The sequence below is a fragment of the Pipistrellus hanaki genome (genome assembly GCF_964339955.1).
Source record: "Pipistrellus hanaki genome assembly, chromosome: 7".
Lineage (NCBI taxonomy): Eukaryota > Metazoa > Chordata > Mammalia > Chiroptera > Vespertilionidae > Pipistrellus > Pipistrellus hanaki.
The window spans coordinates 50,075,482-50,089,165 of NC_140509.1; the positions used below are offsets into that span (position 1 = coordinate 50,075,482).

At 38.2% G+C, this 13,684-nt stretch overlaps 1 protein-coding gene across 5 annotated transcripts in view; it reads left to right on the forward strand.

Annotated features, from left to right (window-relative positions):
- The window catches only part of GRIK2 (glutamate ionotropic receptor kainate type subunit 2), a 526,713-nt gene that overhangs the window by 132,784 nt on the left and 380,245 nt on the right, over positions 1–13,684 (forward strand). Inside the window, exon 2 of one of the 5 annotated variants that reach the window (XM_084889361.1) lies at positions 11,883–11,949. The exons of the other annotated variants lie outside the window; for them this stretch is intronic. The gene's annotated coding sequence lies outside the window, so the exon portion shown is untranslated. The remainder of the gene's footprint in view (positions 1–11,882; positions 11,950–13,684) is intronic. 5 annotated transcript variants of the gene reach the window in all.

A 13,684-nucleotide genomic window follows, 5' to 3' on the forward strand; every position in this document is an offset into this window, starting at 1 on the left:
GAGATTCTATCTTAGAGGAATGCTTTTTCATAAAGTAATAGAAACATAGAGCATTGACATTAATTTTCCATACCTCAGTTTATATTTAGTAAAATGACAAGATTTTAGCTACATGCTCTCTAAAATTCTGGCCAATGCTAAGATCAATTAAATCCTATTAAAGATTGGAGGATAAGTACATTCTTTGATGTTTGGCCTTTGGATCTGGTCTACCTGCCAGGAAATATTTATTTTCTTGGCAACTAGTTATGAAAGGTCAGTTTCTTGGCAGTTTTTCACCTGATCTTTTAATACTCATTCAAGCATGGTGATTTTTATTTTTTATTTTTTTGTGGTCAGTGTTGTGGTCTGTGAAGATGTACGTTCTTTTGAAACTCCATTTTTAAAACTTGAGTCTGTTTTGACAACTTATATTGGAACATATGAGAAGACTGATTGATAGTAAAAGTTTCAAATTAAGTTTAAATTTTTGTAGGATATGAAAAAGAATATAAGGATCATTGAAAAGGTATTATGAGAATTTATGAAGGAGCAAATTTGATTTTCTGACAACTAGAATCGTCCCAAAAGGAAACTAACTGCTTTGTGTGGTTTGAATTCCCCCATCAATGGGTTTATTCAATGGTTGTAGCATAAAGTTTTTCAAAACCAGTGTGAGTGGGAGACTGAATGAGCTTGTTTCAAAGTTCTTTCTAATTTTAGGTTTCTATGAGTCACAAGTAACATATAATTATATTGATCTGGAAATTTTGCAAGGATTCCATGAAGAATTAGAACAGGTGACTTTCTCACCTAATGCATGGGGGTTTCCAGTGACATATTAGAGTCATTAATAAGCCATGATTTCAACACTGATGTGATTAGTGTAAAAAATGAGAGAGAGAGAGAGAGAGAGAGAGAGAGAGAGAGAGAGAGAGAGAGAGAGAGAGATTATTTGAGAGGCTACCTACAGTCAAAATTGAGGGGACAGCTGGAGTGAAGCCTTGTTCAAAGATGAGGACTATAGCAGCTCTGAACTGCAACAGAATTTGTGGACTATGAGTTGATGACTCAGTTTAAAATTCTATTCTTGTGTGTATGCGTTCAATATTCAAATTACCAAGAAAAATTGATGGACCTGAATTAAGAAATAATACTTCAGCAATCAAAGCAGGGAGTGGGAAAGGAGAGGAAATTCTGGGTACCATAGTTTCCATCCCCACCAGAATCAGTCTAGTCAGAATATTGGTGGAGAAGGTATCATGAGATGGGTTAGGAACTGCACAAAGGAAAGATAAGATCTTTCCAAAGCAATGAGGTGGATGTTGATGAGGAGTGCTGGAAAGTTAGAATATTATGTAATTTTACATCATTATTTTGTCTCATCAGTGGTCTCAAAGCTCTTTAAAGTCAAGGATTATGTCTTGTTCACTGTCAAATCCCCAGGATCTGGGGCAGTGAATATTTGTGAAGCAAATTAATAAATCAAATGAATTTAAGTGATATAGTTTAGAAGTTTACTGGTCCACCTTCAGTAGATGTAAAGAGAACAATTTAGCAAACCTTTGACCCAGTGACCCTCAGGGGCTATTAAAATACAAATTGGTCAGTGGATAGAAAGAAGGTGTAAGCTTCATCTTTTTCTTATTTCAGTTTTCCATCCTTTTCTTTGATTCTCTCCCCATCCTTCTCTTCTTTCCTCCTCCTCTTCCTTTGCTTCTAATATGTATTAATTAAATACTTATCCTATATAATAAAAGCCTAATATGCTAAGTGTCCAGTGACCGGTCGACTGTTCAAACATTCAAAGCATAATATGCTAATGATATGTTAAGGCCGCTCAACCGCTCACTATGACATGAACTGTTCACCAGGGGGAAGACAGTTGACTGGCCAACCAGTAGCTATGACATACACTGACCACAAGGGGGTAGATGCTCTAACTGGTAGGTTAGCTTGCTGCTGGGGTTAGGATAAAGGGATTAGGTGAGATAGGGCCAGACACATCCTGGACTCAAAGTATGGTCCCTCCCCGACCCTGATTGTGCACATTGGCGTCCCTCAGCTTGGCCTGCACTGTCTTTCAATCCAGGACCCCTCAGGGGATGTTGGAGAGCCAGTTTCTGCTTGATCTCACAGGCCACTCCTTTTGGGAGGGTGCCAGTGATGCAAGGCTCATGGCTGGTGAGCACTGCTGTGGAGGTACGAGCCTCTCCCTATCAGGAATGATTGGGCATGAGCCCACAGCAGGCACAGTGGGTCTGGGATGGACTGGAGCAGCAGGTAGGAACTGCAGGCTGCATTGGACGGCAGGTTTCAGTCAGATCCCCACAGGTCACTCTGAGGGACCTCACCCATGCATAAATTCGTGTACCAGGCCTCTAGTAGATCATGAAGACAATGTACATAATTTATTTCCCTTTATTAAGAAAATATAATTATACATCATGATTTCTGAATGATCGCTATTCTGTTTGTATTCTCTTAATAATTGAATACAATAAAGGGACTGTAAGACTCTTTGCCAAAAAGACATGGATTCTAAGGTGGTTTTATTTTTTCTTATGTTTCTCTTGCAGAGCTGTAATAATCAAGTCTCTCATCTGTTTTTTTTCAAGTTTTGATGAAATCTAGTTCAAAAGTAGACCTAATCATAGTTTATAATGAGCTTTGAGAGACTTTTCTTATAAATTTGGAGATAAAAATGACTGAATCATAATAGAATTTCAAATGTGGTTAACAAGGCTGAAATTGTTATTGAAATCAGAAAATAACTCTCTTAAAATAAATTGTCTAAATATATTCATTGTATCCATTTTTGAATAAATATCATCAAGACTCAGGGCTCTTTGCATTTAAAGGCACATAATATATATAAATGCTTCCATATCAATAACAGAGATACCTAAAGAATGGTCACCATAGTGAAAAGATTATGTTTGATTTATAGAATCTAGAAGTACAACTGGTAGCATCTTCCTTTAAAAGGCATTTCTTTCTGTCAGCAAATGTACATAAAAGATAATAGCTTGTACTATTTCAAGTATTATGCATAAATTCAATGCATTTACAAGTCAGCAATTTTTAGACCCCACTTACAAATAGCTGTGGGGAAGAACATGAGGCATTTGGAGCTTTTATACAGTTATATTATTATACTGTAGCTATAAGAGTATAAATGACCTCATAGTTCAAGCAGAAAATTAACTAAACTAGGAACATTGTTGTCTTTACATAAAATGAAAATTCGGTGATATCAAGTATGCTATATCAATATCTATGTCCCTATTTTCTTATAGAAAGTCATCAATGTGTATTTTATGTCATGTGTTTAGATTACTACTGATTTATTCTAAAACCATTATTATCAGTGATGGTAAGAAACTACAAATAATCACTGAGATGATTTAATGGGGAACTACTGATGTGTTAAGCTACATAAGAGTAAAAAACATATTTGTATTTTATGGAAAATTAGAATCTTTTCTATCCATAGTTTTGGGATATATGCTTAATAATAGGTAAGCTTGTAGCAATTTAAAAAACGAGCAAAGAAAAAAAGGGCAAACTCCAAAAATAATAGATTTTCTGCTCTCCCAGAATTGATCAACTTTGTAAGCACATAGAAGAACATCTAATGCAGGCAAAAATCAATGTGACTCCATGAGAAACACTTCTTGTTGGATTAATCCAATTTCCTTCAGTGCTAGAATGCAGACTATTAGATCCATCTGAAGTCAAAGTCTCAATGTGACTTGACTTAGTGAGGCTTTCCTTTTATTCCCAGTTAACAGCCCAGGGAAGATAAACTTTTCTACCAATATGCAAAAGGTTGGCAATAGTTTTGGCCAATGGGGACGTTTCAAATAAACCTTATCAGAATGATCACCCAATACCTTTAAACATGATCTCAACACCATCACAAAAACAATGAAGAAGAACATTTAGTGAGCCTTTATTATGTGCCAGGCATTATTCTGTGGTATTTATATGTATTTACCATTTATCCTATTTAAGAAGCAGCATGAGGTACTGTTTAATGGCATTGATTTCTAAGCCCGGGTTTAAACTCTGGCTCTACTACTTAGCTGTGTGACCCGTTGGGCAAGGTATTCAACCTCTCTGCCTAGGATTGCACATGTGTAGTTGGTAATAACAATTCTTAACCCTTAGAGTTGCTGTGAGTATTAAACAAGTTATTGTTTATAAAATGTTTAAACAGTGCTGTTCCTCAACCAATGCTATAAGCATGTTTGTTAGATAAATAAAAATGTAAACCAAACAATAAATTGTTCATTACAGAATAATGCTTACTGAGGAGTTGATCAAAGTATTGCTTTTAGTGATGAGTTGCAAACCATGCCCAGTGGTAGGAGATGATTGAGTAAGCAGAGTATAATATAGCAGAAGAAGTGCTGTGATCTCAGTAGGACACAGGTTGAACATATGTCAAGTACACAGGGCTGTAATTACTGAAAGTACACAGGCACTAAGGTTGCATTGATGGAAGACTGTCACAAAGGCATTGACAATGGTTTGATTGCTTTGCCTCATTTCAGTATATTGTAACCAATTTAATTTTCTCTTCCTTTGCCCCCTTCTTCTTCTTCCTTTCTCATTTTATTTTAAAAACTAGAGGCCTGGTGCATGAAATTCATGCACATGGGGAGGGGGTTGTCCCTCAGCCTAGCTGGCACCCTCTCCAATCTGGGACATCCCTCTCACAATGCAGGACTGCTGGCTCCCAACTGCCCTCCCCTGCAGGCCTGGGTCCCCCCAACTACCCTCCCCTGCTGGCCTGGTGTCCCCCAACTTCCCTCTGCCAGCCTGGTCACCCCCAACTGCCTGCCTCTGCTGGCCTGGTTACCCCTAACTTTTCCCACAACTGTCCTCTCCTGCAGGCCATCTGGTGGTGGCCATCTTGTGGTGGCCATCTTGTGTCCACATGGGACCACGTGGAGGTGACCATCTTGTGTCTTGGTGTGATGGTCAATTTGCATAAGACTCTTTTATTAGATAGGATAACTTGGAATAAAAGAAGATTACCTAGAGAAAAACAATAGCATTTTTTATTTTTGAAAAATTATATGCTGGAAAAAATTCACAGAGTTTGGATTGATAGATTGTCTTTATAGGATATTTTGTGTTCTGAACAGAATTTTAAGGCATTCTAGTTTCATGTCATCATTTAGGAAAAAGCAAGACAGGATCTGCTTTTTGACTCACTGATCCTCTTGGCAATCATGTACTCCTATTGGACAGGGCTTTGGTCATGAAACCTGGGTTTCGGTCCTGCCTTGGAATTAGGGAATATGTGACTCAATCTCTTGTGCCATTCAACACCTGTTCCAATTTTTGTAGATCCTGCATAAGTCACCACTATAGTGCCTCTCGTTATTGTCGCTCCTTACAATTAGTATTTTATTTTGGATTCCATATCTGTAATATGTTTTCCTCTTTTTATATCAACTGTTTTCAAGTCAGCTAACCTTTGAATGTATCCTCTTTAACCATGATCTGTGCTCTTACACATTTTAAGTAATTTAATTCTTAAAAGAACTCTCCTATAGTTATCATTCTGCTGATTATTCAGTAAGGCAAACTGAGATTCAGAAAAGTTCATTTGTTCCAGGCCATCCGACCAGGTAACGGTGGAGCTGAAATGCAGACCCTGGTCTTTTCACTGACTTATTTTTTCAGATTGAGTTCAGCTGAAGAGATAAATATAGAAAAGTGCTTCCAAAAACAAAGGGTTAATCTGCTCTTTCGTAGAATACTAAAGAGTGGATCTCACATATGTTTTCTGTTTCTCCAAGTAATATATTCAATGCTAACCAAATTTATTTTCTCATCTTTGCCATTTTTTCTTTCTTCCCCCTGAAGTTCCTCCTCTCTTAAACATTCTAAGACACCCTCTCAAATAGTTTCTTAATTTTGATTACATTCATAATTCCTTAATATTTCTCTGGAAATGCTTAGTTATGTTACTGGGAAGATGCTCCCAGTAGGTGGGTTGGTCTTTTTTCCTGATTTCTCAAGCACATTAGGGCTTTGCTGATCTCCCACCTCCCAGGTGTACAGAGAATTCAGAGCATCACCTGTCTATGTTCTCTCTCTCAAAACAAAGCCGAACAGTGCTTCTTTCACTGTGCCTCCTATGAGCCCTAGAGGCCAGGAAAGCCATGCACATATTCCAGATAGAGGAGCCAACACTGGCTAATTTTAAGAGCAAGTTTCTTGGGAGTCTTTACATTTTGCATTTTATTCTGTAATACAGAGGTTTTTGTTGAAATATAGCAATAATATGTCCCTCATATCTTCAAGGAAATGTGCTTAACCAGATTGGTGCATCGCATTTATCTTGTGGATTTATGTGTCCATTATAAGGCTGAATGCTCTGAGCACTAAAAGTGCCCTCTTTCAGAAACGCAGACCTCCAGAAGAGCCACGTTTCATCACAGAACCTGAACAGTGACATTATGGGAATCCTTCTGAGAACACATGACCCTGTGTAATTAAAAATACATGTGTGTATTTTTCTTTCAAAGAAACTTGGCTTGCTTTTAGAGGATCTAAAAAATAGGCAGTACATTTGTTAAATAAGTATAGCACTGATATGCATAGTATTTTTTTATGAAAGCTATATTTTGCTTGGTTAATATTTTAAATTTAAGTTAATTTGAGATATTAGAACCATAATTATATCATTCAATTGTTAAGCCAGTTGAAGTCTTTCTCACAGAGATCTCCTAAAGATGTATTTGTTTTATAATTAGTTATTAGTTTTCCTTTTTTTTTTTTTTTTTTTTTTTTTTTAGTTTGTTTGTTTGTTAATCCTCACTAAGGATATTTTTCCCATGAGAGAGAGAGAGAAAAAAAAAGAGAGGGAGGGAGAGAGAAACATTTGATGTGAGACAGACACTTGTCCCGCTCTGGGCCAGGGATTGAACTTGCAATCCTGGTCTATGCCCTTGTCCTGATTGAACCTACTACCCTTTGGTGCACTGGATGACACTCAAACCACTGAACAACATTGGCCAGGGCTAATTATTTCACCTTTTTATACTGTTAGTAGTGACCTGGTGCACAGATTCATGCACATCGAAAGGAAATTAGTTAGAAGGTGGTCAGCAGGGCGGGACTGGGCAAAAAGGGACAGACATGCCCTGGAGCCAACCTCCTGAGGTCCTTTCCTGGCTGGCCACACCTGGGGTGGTGCCTTGGCAGAGTCCCTCCAGTAGGTGAGGTTCCTCAGCCTCGCCTGTGGAGATTGGGCTGAAAACGGCTCTCCAACATCTCTTGAGGGGTCCTGGAGTGTCAGAGAGCACTCTGCAAAGTTGCTGTCATACAGGGTGTGGAATGCAAATGCAAGTGTGCAGTAAACCAGATTGGGGTTGACAGTGCCCCAGGAATAACATAATCTAAGGCCTAAGATGGAATTGTGCTGCCCCATGAGGAATCGGGCTCCCGCCTCTCTGGTTACAGGGTGTGTCACCCAAGAACCACCGCTGCCAAGTCACTGCAGCTCTGTAGCTCCTGCATTGAGCGTCTGCCCCCTGGTGGTCAATGTGCATCATAGTGACCAGTCAGATGGTTGGACACTTAGCATATTAGCTATATATATATATTATAGAGAGATAATGTATCTGAATTTTCACCTCCTTTACTTTTCCTTTCCTGTTTCTGAGATGACAATTCTTGCTTTTCTGTGCTGCCGTTTAGTTCTCAATCCTCCCCCCCCTCCCCCCCGAAACAGATTCCTCTAGTTTCTCATTTCCCTGCATCCAGCGCTTCATCCATCTCTTTCATGCAGCTGAATGGGGTAAAATATCTGCCTTACTTAAGTGTATTGCATGGTTACTCACTTTTGGATTGCAGACTCCTAAAGAGCATGAGTTATTTCTGTTCTCTTACATAATAAATAAGAGTGATACTGAGTTATGATGGCAAATAATAAACACACAGAAAATCAAGCATATTTGTTATTAAAATGAGAATATAAAATACTGTAATTCCCTGAAAAATTATTTCAGAAAAAGATTGATAAACGTTTCCATCTTGGAAAAGAGTCTATTTACTTTAAACATTGTACAATAATTACCTTTAATAATTAACCTGATACCCTTGGAAATGTTGAAATTCTACATTGGTACTTTGATTAAAAATTTTTCATATCTCCCCCAATAATTCACCTTAGTTTAACTGTTAAGACTCTTTAAATATATTTTCCTTCATATATTGAGGGGCATTATAGTAGAACAGATAAGAGCAAAAGATTAGGGACAAACTGAAGATAAGTCCTGGTTTTATCGCTTTTACCTATGAGACCTTGGGCAAATTAATCTTTCTGTGTCCCAATTTTATAGGACAACAATAGTTCCTATCACATAGGCTTGTGGTTTGGATTAAATTAGTGATACTTGTTAAAGAATACAGAATGGTGCCTGACACATTGCAAGTGACATGTTTGTGTTAATTAATACTGTTCTGTGATATTATTTTATTATCTCCTGAATTAAACTATTGATAATTCTATAGTTCTAGTATATCTTTCATACCTTGTGGCTTTTCTTTCTTCCTGTAGATCTTACCTATTTTTTGCTTCTCATCATTATGACATAAATACCTGCCATCTATAATACTGCATATCTCATTTTCTCCTAAAACATGTAAAATTGGTGAAAACAGAGGATGAACTGAATATTCTAATTATTTTCTCTGAATTGCATTTATTAGTCTTTGCATTGTGTTTGGTGCATTGCTTATTAGCAATTTTTTCATCATTATCATTGTTATTATCTTCACATGATCATGATCTGGTTATTTATTGAGTGATTAGGACCTGCCAGTAACTAGTCCAAGCATTAAGTAGTAGAAGCATTTAATCTTCACAAAAAACACATGAAGTAATCGTATTTTCAGTTACAGATGTGGAAATGTTGTAGAAGTGGTCACCCTCTTACTTCTCTGTCTTAACCTTTGCATTGGTGCAGACAGCCATTATAGCTGAAACATCCCTTTTAGATAATCCACTGACCCTTCTCTACTTTAAACCCTCAGAAGATGACAAATGACCATGAATTTCCCTTATGACAATTTCAAAGACTCTTTTAGGGAATGTTAAATGTCCAATTCTTGAACATGGGGATCAGTTTGATTGATTTTGGCAAGTACTACATCAACAGGAGAGGCATATACAGCATAAACTGTGACAAAGTCCAAGAACAGGTTCCTGTGTGTAATGCCTCCTGGGAGGATCAAATGCAGGAGGCCTAGTAATGATGAATTTAAAAATGTCCTGTAGCATTGCTCTGTGGTAGATGAGGCCAGCTGGGTGGGGCGAGGGAGAGGGCTGGCATTTCCAAGAGACAGATGCTTGAATGGATTTTGCAGGTGGTTTTATGGTAGCTCATGGTGGGCTCTTTGGCAGATCTTCCCCTTGGCTCCCTAGTTCATTCCAGGCTCTGAGGTGACACTGTGATCTCTGCTGGCAGTGCACATGCAATGACCTTGCGAAGATTTTACCAGTTCACATTAAAACATGCTGTGATTTACTTTTTACCTGATTTCAATACAGCACATTTTTTAAATGTGTTTTTCATTTAAACTTTTAGAGGGCCAGTTTGTGGTTGCAATTTCCTTGATGGTGGTATGAATTTGACGCTAACATGCTAGGGTAAGGATAGGTACTTAGTAAATTAAGTCAGCAACCCGCTCTTGTTGACTTCATTTGAAATCTCACATCCCACATTTTAGATCAGAATAATAAAAGCCAACATTTCCTGAGTGGCCACTGATTGCCAGTGCTTCAGGTGCTTTACCTATATGGTAGCTTTTAATTGCCACAGCAAGCCAATGAGGCAGGAACTGCCCTTGTCCTGATGTTCCTGGTGTGGAAAACACTATATGGTGTGAATAACTTGCCCGAGGCTTCTCAGGAGGCAGCCACGGAAGATTTGCATCCAGGCCTCTGTCTCAGGAGCCCAAACTCTTAACAATGACATCACCCCATTTGACAGCCACTTCTGGGCAGGGTGCTTCATGACACAGACTTTTTCTAAAGCTGTTAAGCACAAAAAGAGCTGAAAGCTCCTTTTCAGAGACGTACAAAATTATTATAACTTGAAGTTGTGTGTTTTTTCCTCCACGTCCTCTGCTTTTTATCAGCTTGAGAATAGGAGACATAAGTTTTTATTTTAATTAGTAACATTGAAACACATTAAATAGAATCTGTGGAGGCAGCTGTGTATTCTCACTTTGACTTGAAAACTACATTCATTGATATCTTTTCCGTCTTTGGAAAGAAATCTATTGTCCATTATAGCTGCTACTGCTCTGAACCCTTTTGATAATTGCCCGTGAAAGACTCTGCTCTTTCTTCTTTGGGAAAATGACAATGGCATACTGTACTTCACAGGTGCAAAAATGAAATGATTTGCTCCATCATTTAGTTTGCTTAATTTACAGTTTTTATGTTTAATTAAGCTTATTGTTCGTAGATTGGATATTGAGGATCCAACAAAGCTGATATTTGAATCAGCTTTGTAATGCCATTGAGTAGGCCTCACACTGCAGGATACTTAAATCTTTTCTCCCATTGTGACAGTTTGGATATCCTCAGGGGTTCCGAGCCATCTTCAATTATGCCAGCTGTCTGAATGTGGAATGTAAAATTACTATTACAGTGGGGAATTAAATATTACTTGGCTCAATTTTACCTTTTTAGTCAAAAGTGAGTAGCATGTGCCCACATATGCGGTGAGAGTAGACAGATGCAGCATGTGTAAAAATGCTGTGGATACAATTTTCCTTCAAAGCATTTACAGTTTGGAGAGAACATCCATCTGCCACTAAAATGTTGAATAACCTTGGGTATGTTTCTTTACTCTTTGGGTTTCTATTTCCTTACTGGTAAAATAAAGGGGTTTGCCCTAGCCAGTTTGGTTCAGTGGATAGAGCACTGGCTTGCAGACTTAAGGGCCCTGGGTTTGATTCTGGTCAAGGGTACATTCCTCAGTTGCAGGTTCAAATCTGAGCCCTGATTGTGCGTGAATCAGTGAATCAATTGTCTCCCTCACATCAATGTTTCTCTCTGTGTGTCTCTCCCCCTCCCTTCTACCCTCTCTAAAAATCAATGGAAAAATATCCTCAGGTGAGGATTAACAACAACAAAAATAAATAAATAAAATAAAATAAAGGGGTTATTCTAAATGTTTTGGTAGCCAGCTGGGATGGAATCAGGAATGTTCTGTGACCTTGGGAATTTTATCATTCTCACCTCTGTGCTGCTTTTGCTCCAATAACCGATGGACACCTTAGGACTACAGTTTCTCTGAGAATAGACAGCAGTAGCCAAATCACTGTGATCTCAAACTTCCCCTTACCCTGCTTAAGGGTAACAGAGAAGGGGAGAGCTCGTCCAGAAAACTTTTAGAATGAAACTTACAGGAAGAAGAGATTTTTCTTTTAGAGACTGGTGTACAGTAAGCTTCCAGCAGATGGTACAAGGTATAGTTCTCCTTTGGCAGACTGTCCATAGCATTTGTAAATAGGTGGATTAGATGGTTGGTTTGGCTGTGGAGAACTGGGGGTGATATTCACATTTTTGAGCCCATAAAGACTTCTAGTTTATCTCTGAATGCCATCTTAAATCATCCACACGTTATTACACTATTCATTTTTATCACCATCCACAGGTATAGGAGACCTAGGGCTTAGATCATGGAAATACAATGTTAGGGGAGTAAGAAGACACCATGGAACATTTAAGATTGAGAAGCCTACGTCTTTTTTTTAGTAAATGACATGGTTGTGTCTGGATCTGGCTGAATCCCAATTATGATCATTCATTCATTTAATAAACAAGAACTTGGACACCCAGAATATGTCTGGTATTTTTCTAGATCCTGGGAACACAGAAATGAGCAAAATGAACAAAATGCTTGTTACCAAGAAGAATTCAGCACTTAGGTATGAGCTGACTTTCACCTGAGCATCATTTTTATGCCTAATTATATAATGATTCCCTTCACCTTGGTTCTTTTGATTGTTGGAATTTTATTTTTGTCACAAAAGGCAAATAGATAGTACTTGGAAACAGAATTATTCATGTATTCTACAAAATGTGATTATGTGCTGGCCTCTCATTTTCTGATACTGTGGCAAGAATCATGAGTTGGGACGATGGGTGCAAAGCTTAAGCACCAAACACAGTACTGACCTCAGGTAACAAGTGAATCATAAATTAATAGTATTGGGTGAATTTTAATTGGGTCTGTCAGCAGATGTCACCATCCTGGCTAGTGATTGAGAGAGGAGAGGGGAGAATTTGCGGAGTTATATAGGAAGTTACTGAGACGTGTATGGAGGGCAGTCTTGAGCTTTCACCCAGAGAAACTGTTTTTTGCTCCTCCCACCCCTCGCCCTGAAATATATTATAGTTCTTATATCCCATAGTCTCTGCTTGTGCTTTGGCAGGATGTTTCTGGAGTAAAACTTATGGGTATCCACCCAATCCCCCATCGTGGCCTTACTTCTTAGAGGGCAAATAAAAAAAGGGTTAGTGCAGGTGGTCATTAGAGGTTCTTGAAGAGTGGTTCCTCCCCATCCAGTATTTGGTTTTGCTCCTTTGGGGCGTTATACATGGGTGGAAATCTCAGTGTGTGGTTTTAGCTTCATTGGCCTTTAGGATGCCTCATTGAACACGCTGTGGCACTTATCACGATGCTCTGCCCAGCACAGATGCATCTAACCTGCTCTCCATACCCCTGAGGATTGGAAAGGTGATGTGCTCAGCATTCTATTATAAGCTTGTGTTTCCAGGCACTTCAAAAGCGACTAATGAAAAAGCACCTCCTGCCACCTGAGGCTTCCTTTTACTCTTTCACTGTTGTTCAGAGTTGATCAATAGGGAATACTCTTTGAAGTTGAAACTGCTGGACTCTGATAAGTTTGGAATGTTCTGCACAACAGCATGCACTTTAATTTGTCCTTGCAATCATATTGGAAATGCACATGATTGAATTAATTATCCCTCAAATTATCCCAGTAAATATTATCCCCTTATTCATTCAACAGTTCTCTGGCAGGCATGAGGAGAAATATAAAACATCTTCAAGGAGCTCACTTTTTTTGGAAAGGAGAAAAAGAAACACTTGATGTGTATAATCATAAACACTTTATAAAATTATACATGGAATACCATAGGTATTCTGTGACACAACAGATGGCCATGCTGATTTTCCTTTGTCATTGGGAGTCAAATGTTTTCAAGATTATCAATGGAAAGGTTGGGGTTTTTCAAATATATCACACAAAGACTTACTTCAAAATGTGTTTCAGTACCTGGAATTGTCATTACTTCAAATTTTTTATTTTACAGAAATTCCTGATTAATAAAAGAATTATTTTGTTTGTACCTTGCAATTACAACAGTCTCTGGCACATAGTAAAATTTAATTACTTAATGAGTGAATGAATTATCTTTACATGAAAAAGCACCACTATCAGAATTTGATTCTAGAATCATAGAGGAAAGGATCATTGGGAGTTTAAACTCAGGGGCTTACTCTGTGCAGAGAACTAATAAGGCCAAGGCCAAAGTCTCCTTCCTTATACTAGCAAGTTAAATTTGTACCATGGAAGGCAGCAGGACAAAGATGATTAGAAATTCAGTTATAACAATTAGATTCTGCAGGCCATTGAT